Consider the following 16,706-nt stretch of genomic DNA (forward strand, 5'->3'; position numbering starts at 1 on the left):
GGACTCGATCCCAGGACCCTGAGATCATGACCTGAGCCGAAGGCAGACGCTTAACCATCTGAGCCACCCAGGCGCCCCTAATAATTTTTTTTTAACTTGGAACTGCATTGCCAATATCTTGGGCATGAAGTAAGACTTTATATTGTGCTTTGAGCCTTAATTAAATATAGGCTAGTGGAGTAGGTGAACATTTAGCTGTTATGAAGATAAAGAAATCAAGAAATGAAGTAATTTGCCATTGGCCACACAATACCGAGTCAAGATGAATACTATACTCCTGTGCTTCACAGCCAGTCAGCAGGCTCCCCCATACATTCTATGGACCCTGTGCCAAATAGATTAATCAAAACGAGAATTTATTAGTTTTCTGGGAAGACTGGAATACAGCTAGCTACAAACCAAGCTGAGTCCTGATACTCAAAGGATCTTATCAGGTTCATTTCTATCTCTTGGCTCTGTCTGGTGACTTCCAGCAAACCCAGCCTTACCTCCTTTTCGGGGAAAGAGAATGTATCTACCAGAGCCCTAACAGGAAACAGCACACTCAAAATCAGATGACATGAGGACAATTTAGTAAGGGTGATTTGCCGTGGTGAGAGCAGCTTTTGAGGAAACCAGCAAAAGCTAATGTAGAACTTGGTGCCATAATCCACCAGGAGCTGTTGTTATCCCTGCACCTGAGGGGCAGGGGAAAGAAGCAGTTACCGGGAACTGGAGTGGGGGTTCTACGGAGAAGTCTTTCTGACAGGAGCTGTGGCATTTGGTAGAAAGCCCAGTGAACCCATACAGCCTGGCCTCTACCCTCCCTCTCACCGATCTGCTGGCAGTGTCCCCACTGGCTCAGTCCAGTGGGAAGCCGAAAGATAAGGGAGGCTCCCAGGACAATGAACAGGTGACCACATGGCCAGAATATGTCTGGAGAGGCTAACGGAAGTTTGTTTTCCCTCTCAGATCTGTTATTCATCGCAGAACAGAAATTTGACTGGCTTGCTTGAGCCCCATGCCTATCTCTGTGGTCAGATGGAGAAGAGCCTTGTGACTGACCAGATCCACCAGTGAGAGAGAGGTGACTCCCTGAAGGAAGGAGTGCTTTCAGGTAATTACAACATGGCCACTCCAGACCCCAAACCCCTGCCTCAATGAAAGAAAACATTAAGACCATTGCTTGAATGGATAGAGAAATCAGCTAGAACTTTCTTATCTCTATAACTTTCTTTCTTTATAAATTTGTTTGTGTTTGTTAATTATAAATACCATTTCATAATAAAAGCAGTATAGACTCAGTGGTTAAGGATCTACCCAACCAAACTGTCAGTCATTTGTGAGGCAGAATAAAGGCATTTTTAGACATGTGACGTCTCAAAAAATGTACTTCTTATGCGCTACTTCTCAGGAATATCCTCAAGAATATGTTTCCTCTGAATGAGGGAATAAAACAAAGAGAAGAAGATATGGGGCCAGGGACCAGGAAGGCTAACACAGCAGGGGAGAGGGATTCATTTGGACAATGAAGAAGGATGTCACAGGTTGGCAACCATACAGAGAGCAGTTGGACAGGAGAGAGCTGAAGTTGGAGAATTCTGGAAGACATGTCTTCAAGGGTGAAATAAACAAACAAAAAAATCAACAAATCACTTAATGACTCTGAATGTATTGAGAGATTTATTGTGTCGTCAAGAAAATCAGAAAGTAAATTAGTGATAGGTAATTGCAAAGCAAAGTGAACAAAAACTCACATGTGCAAACAAACAAATCCAAGTCAATTACTATCTCTAGGGGGAAAATAGTACAAGAAAGAAATGTATTCACAGTATACTCTGTGGCTCTGTTATCAATAATATTGCATGTAATGAAAAATATGGATAATTAATATGACTTTAACCAAAAATTGTGATATAACCATACTGATAAGATGGGAGTGGGGGTAGAAAGTGATATATGTGTATGGAATGGAAAAATAATGAAATCTTTTTCCTCCACTTGGACCAGTGTATTGAATGAGTTAGCACAGAGAAACTTCATTTTTTTTTTCTTAAAGATTTTATTTATTTATTCATGAGAGAGAGAGAGAGAGAGAGAGAGAGGCAGAGGGAGAAGCAGGCTCCCAAGGAGCAGGGAGCCCGATGTGGGACTCGATATCGGGACCCTGGGATCATGACCTGAGCTGAAGGCAGATGCTTAACCATCTGAGCCACCCAGGCGCCCGAGAAACTTCATTTTTATCAAACCACTGCCCTTTTTTCAAACACACTCTATTTGAAGTATTTTTCCCTACCCATGGAAACAATGTCACACAGATCCCATAATCACTTTCAGGTAATGACAGGAAGTCTGTCTTTTGGGTGTTAAAGTCTAATCATGTCCATTCTGATATCAAAACTGTAATCAAGATTCTGCTTTCCTTCTTTCCTTTTTTCTTTCCTTCCTTCCTTCTTTCTCTCTCTCCCCCTCATATTAGACTCCTCATGCCAGTTAGCATTCTCCCTCTGGTCATACTCAGGCTCCCCCTCAAGTCCCCTCATCAGTGAGATTATTAGTGACCTGTGCAGAGTGAGACAGCAGCCACTCCCTCCAGCCCTCCCAGCTTTCTGTAGCTATTTATATAGCAAAATCCCAATGAAAGGTCTTCACCCTAAAAAAAAAAAAAAAAAAAAAAATCCTGTTTCTGGGTATGATAGACTAGAACACAGACAGGCCCCTCCCCTCTGCAGAAAACAATGATAAAACCTGAACATGACCCAAAAAGCAACTACTGAAAGTACTGGAGAGTGAAGAGAATCTGACAGACTCTGGCAGGGAGTACCTGTTTGCTGGGGAAAAGTGAGATGGGGAGCCACACACAAGAAAATTCCTAGTTCTGTGGCTTTTCACCTGTGGCTAAGGGCAGTCCACGTAGCATGCATAAGCACCAGTGGTGACATACGTGGAAAAACCCCCAGGTTTTCTGGCCTGGGAAACAAGAAAGATGAAACCAGTGAACCAGAAAGATGAAGCCAGGAAACAGTGAATGCTGAGGATAGTGGGAGGGAATGAGGGAATAAAACAAAGAGAAGAAGATATGGGGCCAAGGAACAGGAAGGCTAACACAGCAGGGGAGAGGGATTCCTTTGGACAATGAAGAAGGGAGAAATTCAGAGACGGGATGCTCAAACTCTGTGTACCCATATTTATGACACACATCTCAACCATGTGTGTATGAAACAGGCTTAAAATAGCTCAGCTAAAAAAATAAGATCTGAACTGAGACCAGAGCTACCATCTAAAAGTGGAGTTTTCACATAGAACTTTCCTGCAAACACATAGGAAAAAAGTACTCACTGAGAAAAATAACAGAATGCAGAATCTCTACAACTTAACATTTATAATGTCCAGGATCAATCTAAAATTACCTGTCACATGAAGAATCAAGAAAATAGAACTCAAGAAAAGAAAATCAGTTAGGCCATATCCCAACATGAACCCAAATTGGAACTCAGAGATTTTAAACATGAATATCATAATTGTCAATGAAGTAAAAGAAACATGCTTTGAACAAATGAAAATCTCAGCAAACAGGAAATCTCACCAGAGATATAGACACATTAAAAGAAAAACTAAATGGAAATTCCAGAACAAAAAAATACACTTTCTCAAATAAAAATTTCACAGAAGAGACTTAGCCGAATAGACATACCAGAGAAAAGACAAAATGACATGCAAGATAGGTCAATATAAATGATCCAAAATGAAGAACACAGAGAAAACAAAACTTTAAAACATTTAAGCAGAAATTCAAGGACCAGTTAAATGATATACAATGATCCAATGTTCATGTAATTGGAATACCAGAAGGAGAAAAGAGAAATAATGGGAAGAAAAAAAATATTTGAAGAAACAAAGGCCCAAATTTTCCTAAATTTGATTAAACACAGAACTTTGCAGATACAAGATGATAAACAAACACCACACAGATTAAACACAAAGAAGCCCCTGAGGTAAATCCAAGTCAATGTGTTGAAAACCAAAAATAAAGGGTATTTTGAAAGCAGCAAGAGAAAAACAACATATTACTTACCAAGGAATAATAATCCCATTTACCACTAACTTCTTATTAGAAACCATGGAGGCCAGGAGAAAATGGAAGAACATCTTTAGAGTGCTGAAAGACAAAATTGTCAATCAAGAATTCTATACTCAGTGAAAATATCCTTTAAGAACACAGATGAAATAAAATCTTTTCCAGATAAAGTAAAACAAAGGAAATCCATCACCATCAGATCTACACTAGTAAGAAATGCTAAAGAAGTTTTTTAGACTGAAGAGAAATGAAATTAAGAGCAGTGGAAATGGTAACTACTGGTTAATACTGGGGTATACACAGAAGTTTGGATTCTGAAATTGACAAAAACATTATAAAAAAAGAAAACTACAGACTAATATCCTTCATGAATGTTGATAGAAATCTTCTTAACAAAATAGTCACAAATTGAATTCAACAATATGTAAAAAGGATAATACATCATGTCCAAGTGGGGTTTATGTTTGGAGTTTGAGTTCATGTTTGGTTAATATCCAAAAATTGCTCAATATCATTCATCATTTTAATAGAATAGAGGATGAAATCATATAATCATTTCAATGGATGAAGAAAAAGCATTTGATTAAATTCAACACCAACTCGTTATTTTATTTTATTTCTTTTTAAGATTTTATTTATTTATTTGACAGAGAGACACAGCGAGAGAGGAAACACAAGCAGGGGGAGTGTGAGAGGGAGAAGCAGGCCTCCTGCTGAGCAGGGAGCCTGATGTGGGGCTTGATCCAAGGACCCTGGGATCATGACCTGAGCTGAAGGCAGACACTTAATGACTGAGCCACCCAGGCACCCCACCAACTCATTATTTTAAAAAAAATAATAAATCAAAACTCTCAGCAAATTAGGAATAGAAGGAAATGTACTTCACCCTGATTAAGGGCATCTGTAGCAAACCTATAGCTAATATTACGCTCAACAGTGAAAAACTTATGAAAAGCTTAATGATTTCTACCTAAGATCAGGAACAAGGCAAAGATGTTCATTCTCACCCCTTCTGCTTTGTACTGAAGATCCTAGCTAGTGCAATAAGGTACACACACACACACACACACAAAGAAATGAAAGGCATAGAGATTAAAAATGAAGAAAACTCTAAGAAATCTATAAAAAGTCAGCTAGATTAATAAGTGAATTTATCAAGGTTGCAAGATACAAGGTCACTTTTCAAAAATCAATTGTTAATACTATTAATTGGCAATGAATAATTAGAACACCAACCCTTTTTTAAATTAAGTTTTTATTTTAATTCCAGTCTAATTAACATACAGTGTAATATTAGTTTCAGTACAATATAGTGATTCAACACTTCTATGCAACACCCGCTGCTCGTCACAAGTGCCTCCTTAATCCCCATCATCTAATTCACCCATCCCCCCTCCCACTTCCCCTCTGGTAACCATCAGTTTGTTCTCTATAGTTACGAATCCACCAATGCCCGAATGTCTCTTTATTTTTTCTTTGTTTGTTTTGTTACTTAAATTCCACATATGAGTGAAGTCATATGGTATTTGTCTTTCTCTGATTGACTAATTTCACTTAGCATTGTACTCTCTAGCTCCATCCATGTTTTTGCAAATGGTAAGATTTCATTCCATTTATGGCTGAATAATATCCCAATATATTTTTGTTCACATCTTCTTTTTTTTTTTTTTTGAAGATTTTATTTACTTATTTGACAGAGAGAGACACAGTGAGAGAGGGAACACAAGTGGGGGAGTGGGAGAAGGAGAAGCAGGCTTCCCGCCAAGTAGGGAGCCCGATGCGGGGCTCGATCCCAGGACCCTGGGATCATGACTTGAGCCAAAGACAGATGCTTAACGACTGAGCCACCCAGGCACCCCTGTTCACATCTTCTTTATCCATTCATCTATCAATGGACACATGGGCTGCTTCTATAATTTGGCTATTGTACATAATGCTGCTATAAACACAGGAGTGTATGTATCCCTTCAAATTAGTGTTTTTTGAATGGAATATTATGCAGCCATCAAAGGGAATGAAATCTTGCCATTTGCAATGACGTGAATGGACCTGGAGGGTATTATGCTGAGCAAAATAAGTCAACCAGAGAAAGACATGTGTCATATGACCTCACTAATATGAGGAATTCTTTTTTTTTTTTCCAAAGAATTTATTTATTTATTTGACAGAGAGAGACACAGCCTGAGAGGGAACACAAGCTGGGGGAGTGGGAGAGGGAGAAGCAGGCTTCCCGCGGAGCAAGGAGCCTGATGTGGGACTCGATCCCAGGACCCTGGGATCATGACCTGAGCCGAAGGCAGACGCCCACGACTGAGCCACCCAGGCGCCCAATATGAGGAATTCTTAATCTCAGGAAACAAACTGAGGGTTGCTGGAGTGGTGGGGGCTGGGAGGGATGGAGTGGCTAGGTGATAGACATTGGGGAGGGTATGTGCTAAGGTGAGAGCGGTGAATTGTGTAAGACTGATGAATCACAGACTTGTACCTCTGAAACAAATAATACATTATATGTTAAAAAAAAAAAAGAAGAAGACAGCAGGAGGGGAAGAATGAAGGGGGGAAATCGGAGGGGGAGACGAACCATGAGAGACTATGGACTCTGAGAAACAAACAGAGGGTTCTAGAGGGGAGGGGGGTAGGGGGATGGGTTAGCCTGGTGATGGGTATTAAGGAGGGCACGTTCTGCATGGAGCACTGGGTGTTATATGCAAACAATGAATCATGGAACACTACAGCAAAAACTAATGATGTAATGTATGGTGATTAACATAACATAATAAAAAAAAAATTAGTGTTTTTGAATTTTTTGGGTAAATACCCAGTAGTAGAACACTAAATTTTTCAGGCTGTAAAGTAACATCAGAAACTACTTAATAAAATTAAAGAAATGTATTAAAGAAATATATATTGAAAGCTGCAAAATATGGCAAAGGGAAATTAATTAAGAGCTACATAAATGGAGAAATATGTCATGTTCATATATTGGGAAACTCAATATTGTTAAAATGTTAATCCTCCCTAAACAGATCTATAGATTAAGTGCCATCCCATTTAGAATCCTAATATACTTTTTTGAGGAAATTGACAAGATGATTTAAAAATTCCTATGGAAATGCCAAGGATAAGAACAGCCAAAACAAGTTTGAAAATGAAAAACAAGGTTAGAGAACTTATACTTGTACCAAGGCAATACTTCCTGGATTTCCCAGTGTTCCTGTATAGTCCAGACCTTCTGAACAATAGAAATAGATGTGCTATAAAGACAGGGAATATCTACTCTTGTCCCCTGAAGACATGTGCTCCTCACATGTTGTGGGTGTTGAACCTGACCCATTTGTCTCCTCATCGTAGAGCCCTCTGCTCCCATTCAAAGGGTCATGAACCTCTTTATCCCCTCTGAATCTGGATGCCTATTTTCTGGAGTAGGGACTCCTCCCTTCCTCCCTCAAATAGGGGAAAGATAAGTTCTCTCTTTCTCTCTTTCCCTCTAAGGGGAAAAACAGGGATAGATATTCCTGCTTCTATATAAGTGCAGAAATTCTTTCGTACCTTCCTATGGTATGATCTCATTGTAAGTGCAGGACACATTTGGCTGTCATCACGTCATCTATGAGACAGTGATGCTATGGACACTATTAAATAGTGAGTAAAGAATGGTGTGATTTCTGACTCAGAGTCTTGGTGCTTCTGTCATTATCTATGTATCTATCTACACTATATCTATCTATAAATATAAAGCTTTGAATGTAAGGTAACATCTCAGATTTACAGTTTCTGACTTAACATTATCTGATTTCAAGGCTCAGCATACAGCTAAGGAATCAAGAGAGAGTGTGGTATTTCAGTAAGGATAGACATGTAGATAAATGAACCTGCATATATATAGTCAATTTATTAATTTTTTAAAATCAATAGACTTCATTTTTTAGACCACCTTTAGGCTGACAAAAAATTTATTGTAAAGTACAGAGAGTTTCCAAAAACTCTTTCTCCCCCCAACACATAGTTTTCCCATTATTTACATCTTGTAATAGTGTGGTACATTTGCTACAATTGATAAACTAGTATTGATACATTATTTTGTTATTTTTTAAAGATTTATTTATTTATTTGAGAGAGAGGGACAGAGGGAGAGAGAAAGAGAAAATCCCAAGCAGACTCCCCACTGAGCGCAGAGCCTGATGCAGGGCTTGATCCCAGGACCCTGAGGTTATGACCTGAGCTGAAATCAAGAGTTGGATGCTTAACCGACTGAGCCACCCGGGTGCCTTTATACATTATTATTAATTGAAATCCATTGTTTACGTTAGGGTTCACTTTCTATGTTCTACATTCTATGGGTTTTAATAAATGTATGATCATACACATTTCATAATATTACAGAATAGCTTCACTGTCCCCAAAAATCCCTGGTGCTGACCTATTTGTTCCTCCCTCCCTTCCCCCTGGCAACCACCAATCTGTTTCCTGTCTCCATAGTTTTGCCCTTTCCAGAATGTCATCTAGTTAGAATCACACAGTATGTAGCCTTTTCAGATTGTCTTCTATCACTTAGTAAGTAGTATGCACTTAACTTTCCTCCATGTCTTTTCATGGGTCCAGAGCTATTTCCTTTTAGCACTGAATATTCCATTGCCTGGATGTACCACAGATTATCCATTCACCTACTGAAAGATATCTTGGTTGCTTCCACATATTTGCAATTATGAATGAAGTTGCCAGAAGCATCTATGTGCAGATTTTTGTGTGAACATAAGATTCAACCCTTTTGAGTAAATACCAAGGAGTGTGATTGCTGCATTGTATGATAAGAGTATATGTTTTTTTAAGAAACTGCCAAACTGTCTTCCAAGTGACTGTACCATTTTGCATTCCTATCAGCAATGAATGAGAGTTTCTGTTGTTTCACATCTTTGCTAGCATTTGGTGTTATCAGTGTTTTGGATTTTGGCCATTCTAGTGGGCGTGTGGTGATATATCATTGTTGTTTTAATTTACAATTCCCTAAAGACATATCATGTTCAGCATCTTTTCATATGCTTGTTTACCATCCTTATATCTTCTTTGGTAGGTGTCTGTTCAAATCTTTTGAATCTTTTAAATTAGGTTATGTGCTTTCTTATTGTTATGTTGTTTTGTTTTGTTTTGAGAGAAAGGTAAGGAAGGGGCAAAGGGAGAGGAAGAGAGAGAATCTTAAGCAGGCTTCATACCCAGCATGGAGCCCAATGTGGGGCTCCATCTCACTACCCTGAGACCATGACCTGGGCCAAAATCGAGTCGGACGCTTAACTGACTGAGCCATCCAGGCACCCCTCTTGTTGAGTTTTAAGTGTTTGTGTGTTTTGGATACTGCTCCTTTGTGTCTTGCAAACATTTTTTCCCAGAATGTGGCTTGTCTTTTCATTCTCTTAATAATGTCTTTCACAAAACAGAAGTTTTTAATTTTAATGAGGACCAACTTAATGATTTTTTTCTTCTAAGTGTTGTGCTTTTGGTGTTAAATCTTAGACAGTTATGACCAAACCCAAGGTTTTGTCATGCTGGGTATGACCAAACCTAAGATTTTCTCCTGTTATCTTTCAGGAATTTTATAGTTTTGTATTTTAAATTTAGTCTATGATCCATTTTTTTTTTTTAAGTAGGCTCCACACTTGGCATGGAGACCAATGCAGAGTTTGAATTCATAACCCTGACATCAAGACCTGAGCTCAGATCAAGAGTCAGACATGTAACTGAATGAGCCACCCAGGTGCCACATGATCCATTTTTTATTTAATTTTTGTGAGGGGTATAAGGTCTCCACTTGGAAGGCTGGAATTGGGTGTTTTCCTTCTTCTGGGTTGATTAGGCTCTAGTAAAAATAGTTTCCACTGAAGGAAAGTCTTGTAAAGGAGAACAAAATGCTCTGGGCATATTTCAAACAGGAAATGATTCAGGCATTTGAGGTACTGTGACCTGTTAAGAAGGACATTTGGGAGGCTAGTAAAGCATCTGCTGTCCTTTGTATTACACAGCATGAGTGATTTTCTACAGCTTTAGCAGGCAACCTACTGTGTCAGCACCGGGGCTGGGGAATGGGGCTAGGAATCAAGTCATTCCTAGTATCTCTACTACAGCTTGTTGCGATAGTTGTAAAATCAGCATATTCCTAGGAGCACCTCATCTAAATCATGACTGCCAGGTTCTTGGTGCATACGTGACTATCCAGTATTTCAGGGATTTCTCCCCTTTTCGGCTGTACCTAGTTGAGAACATGCTTGTGAGCATAGGTCTTGGAGCCAAGGATTACTGGGTAACCCACAGCCCTCTCCCTGCCTGCACCTGAACAGAGTATATCCCGTGGGCTTGAAAGGGAACCCAGGAGACACAACTAGCAGTCACTATCCTTGGGAAGAAGCCTCCGCAAACAGTTCTCCTGTCTGGTTTGGATCCAGCTTCAAAGCAGTGCTGTCGTCCCAGAGCATCACCCCCTACCAGGCTGGGGATGGACAAGTATGAATGTCCAAATACCACCAAAGGAGGTTTAGATTTGTCGGTTGCTTTTGTTTAAGTTATTCTGCTCATCTTTCCTCTCACAAGGGCTGTGGGCTTTTAGGCAGTACACAGGCAAAGAGTTACTTGTGTTAAAAGCAGGGAGGGGTGGGGGGAGGATTTGGTCTCAGGGGGAATTTTCAGGGGAAAAAATCAGATTTATAGATAGAAGCAAGGTAGAAAGCAAAGAATTGGGAGATTTTCATTACAACGAACATTATAAAGAACTGACCACAACCTCTCTTAGATGGCAGCTCTACCAGGATTAGAGGGGAGAAGGCGCACCTCAGTCACTTCAGCCAGGACACAGAATGAAAGCCAGCTTGCAGAGGGCAAGCTCAGACTTGCATGGCCTTCCCTCAGATGGGGCTGGCAGATTACAGCAGCCTCTGCCACTTTGAGTAGAAGAAAGAAGACATGCAAATTAGAAAAACAGGAGATCATTCTAGAAGATCAATATTCAAATACTGGCAAGCATAAACTGGAGATCTTACCCAATCAGAACACCTAGGGCTGTGGCAGGAAGCAAATCCCATTTTTAAAACAGCAGGAGAATTGCTTTATTTCTGAGTACTTTGATGGCTCTACCACCTTAACAACAAAATCCAGGGGCACCTGGGGGCTCAGTCAGTTAAGAGTCTTGATTTTGGCTCAGGTCATGATCTCAGGGTTGTGAGATTGAGCCCTGTATCGGGCTCCATGCTGGGTGTGGAGCCTGCTTAAGATTCTTTATCTCTCCCTCTCCCTCTGCCCCTTCCCCCTCTAAAAAAAATCCAAAGACACTTTAGGATTGGTGGGTATGTATCATAAGCCCTACCATTTTCAACTCCTCAACAAACTTGAGATAAAGAAATGTTCACCTGAGTTTCAGCCATAAGAACAAATATGACTAAAATTGACATACCACTGGAATGTCCCAATTTTAAGTCATAAACATAGGGGACACCTGGTTTACGATAAACCTTGTCCCCAGGAGGCACATTTGTGAAGAGTCTTGGCATCCTTAGCCGGTGGTGGGCTCCACACTCTGATGATTTTTGGTGCCTGACCTGTGACACTGGAATGGAAGCAAAAGCTCCATATTACAACCGTATCAAGTGCATACAGCATGTCTACAAGGAGGAGGCTGATGTCAGACAGACAACACAGTCTGGCCAGTGGGCCAGAGGGAGCCCTCAAAGGCAGACCTCCTGTCCATGGGATTGACCCGGGCACTTCAAGCTCCTTGTAAGAATCAAGGAACAAGCAAGTTCCTCGTGAGACGTGTGAAATGACAGGGATAGAGACCCCCACACTTCCTGTGGAAGTGTAACAGTTAAAATCCACTGATACCATCTTAACAAGAACAGAAAGACTTCTGAAGCAAATTGGAGAAATGTCACCCAGTGTAATGCACACCACTGCTTGGCTAACCCCCACTACTCCCTGTTTCTTATTTGCCAAGAGAATCCGAATTTTGTCATGATGTCCGCATGTCTCCTCTGTGACTTGTGGTTAAACTTCATTGTTTTAAACCAACGCTAATCGTTCTATTCCCGTTGGCAGTGATTTATCTAGGAATGTCCCTGTGCCCATTTCTGGCCACATGTGCATTAAAGGGAGGTTTTCTGGGGAGGAAGAGAGACTTCTAAGGAAATATTTTGTTTATGAAAAGAGTCATGAGTGAAGAAACAATCATTTTTCTTCCACCCATGTTGCCATATCTGGATGTGAGGCTGGGCCATTATCTTGTGAACATGAGGTGAAGTAGCCAGAATTCACACTGAAATTGGAAGGGAAAGAATGGGGCCTCCTGATGACAGTGTTGAGCCGCTGAATTAAGCAACCCTATAGCCACCATCCTCTAGACCTCTTGTTATGTTTAGTAATATATTCCCTAATTATTTTAGATAGTGAAGTTGGGGTTTTCTGTGACTCGTATCCAAAAGCATCCTAAACTGATAAGAAAGAAAGGAAGAAAAAAGCAAGCTAGGAAGGAAAGAACGAAGGAAAAAAGGAAGGAAGGAAAAACGGAAGGGTGGGTTCCTAAGCAGAAATGCTTGCTGCACCTGTAGGTGATGGTCCAGACCACGTAAGGCAAAAATTTCAGCCCAGTAATATGGGGAATGGAAACCTGTCCCCCACCTCACTAAACTTGCACACCTACCTCAGAAGTACATCTCCTACAGGAACTAGTGTAAACTAATATAAATGAAATTAGTATCTTCCCAGAAGATCTTGCTTCTCAATGAATCGATACCTATTCATTGACCAAATAGTCTGCACACAGCCTGTGGCGCAATATCAAAGGAGATCACAAATTTTCTCTCTGAAAAACTGTCAAGAAGCTCCAACACATTTCCTGGTAAGAATCAAGGAAATTTGAGGTTCACAGTATCCTCACAGCTCTTTTAAGCATTGCTTTTCTATTTCTCAGAAGATGATAAAATGCAGACAAGGAAACTATTTTAAAGTCTCACAGGCCCAAAGAAATGAAGGGACCTTAGAAGTTACCCCCCCGGTCCAGCTTCCCATTTGAGGTGAGATGATCCCCTGAGGTCACTTATCCCAGAACCCAGGTCTTCTGCCTGCCAACCTGGTGTGCTTGTCATTTTGTTCACTGGAAAGAAAAAAAAAAAGTAAAAGCAAGTTGTTTGCAAAAAGACACTCTCATAGGCTCCCCTGCCTGTGTTTCCGACACATTCAAACCTGTGTAGTTTGAAACAAAGTCACTAATCACATGTATTAGACATGAATAGCATTTGCTAACTCAGGTATATAAGAAATGTAACACTTCATATATTTCTATAATTAAATAGATTATTTGATTATAGACAATCTCTGATTAGAGTCCCCCCCAATATATCATCATGCATTCTATGGGCTTTGAGTCCTTTTGAAGGACTTGCAGCCCCAAATGCTAAGTTTGAAACTCTGAAGCAGGGCTCTTAAACACTTTGAGGGTCTGGTGAAGCCCGTGGACCTCTTCTCAGAAAATGTCTTAAAGTGCAGAAACAAAATCCATAGGATTCCAAATTAAAACAAATATATGGAAATATATTTATCAAAATATTTTAAGTTGTTACATAATGCTTCTATTAAGTAATCAGATCTGGCAAACAGGTCTAATGACTACCATAATTTCCAATGAGTATAAATGGTAATTAGAGATGTCTGCAACTTTGTGATATAAAAACATCTGTGATCTCTATTGGTAATCAAGTCACAGATATTGTCATTACCTCTGTGGTTTGTTGCAACATTCATAATTGAAGGAAATGCTAAATTTCAGTTAGAAGCTATTGAAAATACAGATATGATATTTCTCCCATCCAATTTCATGCAATCTTTGAATTCTATCCACAGACCCCTCTAACCAGTCCGAGGACCGCAGATGAAGAAAATGTGAGTCTAAAGACTTTTCTCTACCTCTCTGCTATATAATCTTTGCGCAAAGCCATGACTGTAACTGACCGGATGGGGGAAAAATAAAAATAAAAGGAAGTTCCAAAAACAAAATTTTGTCCTACTTCAGTTGGGAGACTAGCCCCTCCATCTCACCAGGGTGCTGAGCACACCCCTCGCCATGCCGAAGTGGAGGACCTCTGCCTCTTCCCTCCTGTTACCAGTGCTAGCAGAATTTCTTCAGCAAAATTGACTTCTGGTTAAATGTGATGAATTGGTCACATACGTTTATCTCTTCTCCTTTGGAGTAAAAAAATACATAAAACCACAAGGACAAAGATTTTGGTAGAGGAGACATCAGAAGAGAAAATATTTGAACACATTTTTGAGAGTTAATGGAGGAGTGGCCGCTAATCTAGCAGAATGAAAGAAGACAAACTGGATTAACAGCTAGGTTTGCAGAGGGGATACTAAAGAGGGCACCAGTTCTCTCCGCTGGACCCCTGAAAGCCTCCAAACCTGAAGACAAGGAGGCAGGAGGCGGAGTTCACTGCTCCACCCCAAGGAATCGAGGAATCAGGTATCTGCCCCATCCTCCGCCAATGCCTGACTGTCACCTCCCCAAATGTCAAGAAAGCAGAAATTTATTCTTTGGAGGAGGTAATTAGAAAGAAAACAGGGGCGAACCTTGGGTTTGACCATAGGAATATTAAATGAAATCCTTCAGTGGACTTCCTTCTTTCTTAATCTGCTTCCAAAATACTGACAGTATGCCCTCTGGTCCCCTGGAAAGGAAGGGGGGAGAGAAATTGCAGGATTCTTTTAGTGCACTGAACGTACTGACATGTAGGGCCCTCTCAAACGAAAGGCCACCTATTCACCCAGCAAAAATCACCTGAGTTGACAAGCTTGCCGTGCAGAGAGTTTCTAAAAAACTTTTTGGTGTCTCACTCTCAGATACGAATGGACGGGCAAGGAGCACCATAGCCTTTGAGAAGAAGCTCCAGTGCAAGTTGTGCAAGGACTCAAATTTACCTCCCTTATATTCTTTCTCGAGAATGAAGGATTTTCCCTTCCAAATCAAGATCGTAAGTGAAGAAGAGCATGCAACCCAGGAAGTGGGATTCAACATACAACAGCGGTAAACAGTAAAGGTATTTCTATGATGACAGCTTTGCCCAGGCCAGTACCATCTGCAACAGGAGAATGCAGGGCTCTGGGAGGAAGATTTCCTCCCGGCCTAGGGTGGGAAGGGCAGGAGGAATGGAATTGAAAGATTAACTGGTTTCTTTGAACCACCTGGAAAATAATACTGAGATGTTTATAATATCTTAGATGAAGCTTGTGGATCAAATTAAGGTGAAGTTTATAAAAAAGCAAAACAAAACCAGAAAAAAGGAATAAAGTGATTATATTTTCCAGGAAAAATGGAAAAGTTGTGTAAGAAAAAAAAGCACAGTACATTATATGGCTCAGCAGTGAACAGCATTTGAAAGGTCCTAATCATACTAACACTATTCCTACAGCCTTGTCTTTTTTTTTTTAAGATTTTATTTATTTATTTGAGAGAGAGAGGATGAGAGAGAGCACATGAGAGGGGGGAGGGGCAGAGGGAGAAGCAGACTCCCCGCCGAGCAGGGAGCCCGATGTGGAACTCGATCCCGGGACTCCAGGATCATGACCTGAGCCAAAGGCAGTCGCTTAACCGACTGAGCCACCCAGGCGCCCCCTGCAGCCTTGTCTTAAGATACAAACGCATGGGAGAGGGGGAAGGCGAGGGGTGTTACAGCGAAGTTAAATCCTCAGCTGCTAGAATCAGGAGTCAACAGAAATTAAAACCTAGCAGTGTGAGGACACTGCTGAGGAATACGAAGGCAAATACCAGAAGAAAGAGCTAGAAGAAACTTCTGAAGTGTTTAGCTCCGGGGAGAAGTCTGGCTGGTGGTGCCACCGTCACAGGTGAGCGGGCCTGGCTCGGGGAGGGTGGTGGCGACTGCGGGACGCTGGGGGGCACGGGGCGCTCTGGCCTCGGCAGGTGGGCAGCTCACTCTCCCCACAGTGTTTAAAGATTTCGGAATAGAAATGAGCAGAAGGAGAAGGGGAAATAAAATAGAGGTGAGGATGGGACAGGGTGTGGGGGGCAGAGAGGGAGAAAGGCAGTAAAGCCCTGAAGACAAAGTTGAGATGAAAATGAAAAATAATGTTCATCGACATTGAACGTCTTATGGCTTAATCTAAAAGGACAACAGATGCATGTAAGAATGTATTTCCCTTACAGTGATGCTAAGAACTAGCAAACCTCGCTCTATCGGAGCTCAACCTAGGATCTGCTCTGGTAGGGTCACACGTCAGGCAAATGGCTGAATGGGGAGAAAATGGGCTAGGAGTCACTCGTGACTTCAGGTGCAGACTCGGCTGTCACCGTCCTTGGTCATGGGAGGCCTGGCCGCCCCCTGGGCTGGAGGAGGAATGGGGTGTCACCAGTGGACCTGGCGGGGGGCAGTCTGGTTCTGAGTGGTCAGGGGCTGCCAGAGGCCACCATGCCTGGACTGGACGAACTGTGCCGAAAATCACTTCTCCCCAACTTTCTCCCGAGCCCCACTGACTCCTAAGAAAGAACCTTACGTCATAAAACCTATCCTATCGGAGAGAAGGTAAAACTACAGTCAACAAAATCGTACAATCCTAAAACAACATGGACTTGGCCTTGGAAGGTATCATTATTGCTGTAATG

This window comes from Leptonychotes weddellii, chromosome 5 (assembly GCF_054177405.1).
Source record: "Leptonychotes weddellii isolate Sample4059 chromosome 5, ASM5417740v2, whole genome shotgun sequence".
NCBI classification, from domain to species: Eukaryota; Metazoa; Chordata; class Mammalia; order Carnivora; family Phocidae; genus Leptonychotes; species Leptonychotes weddellii.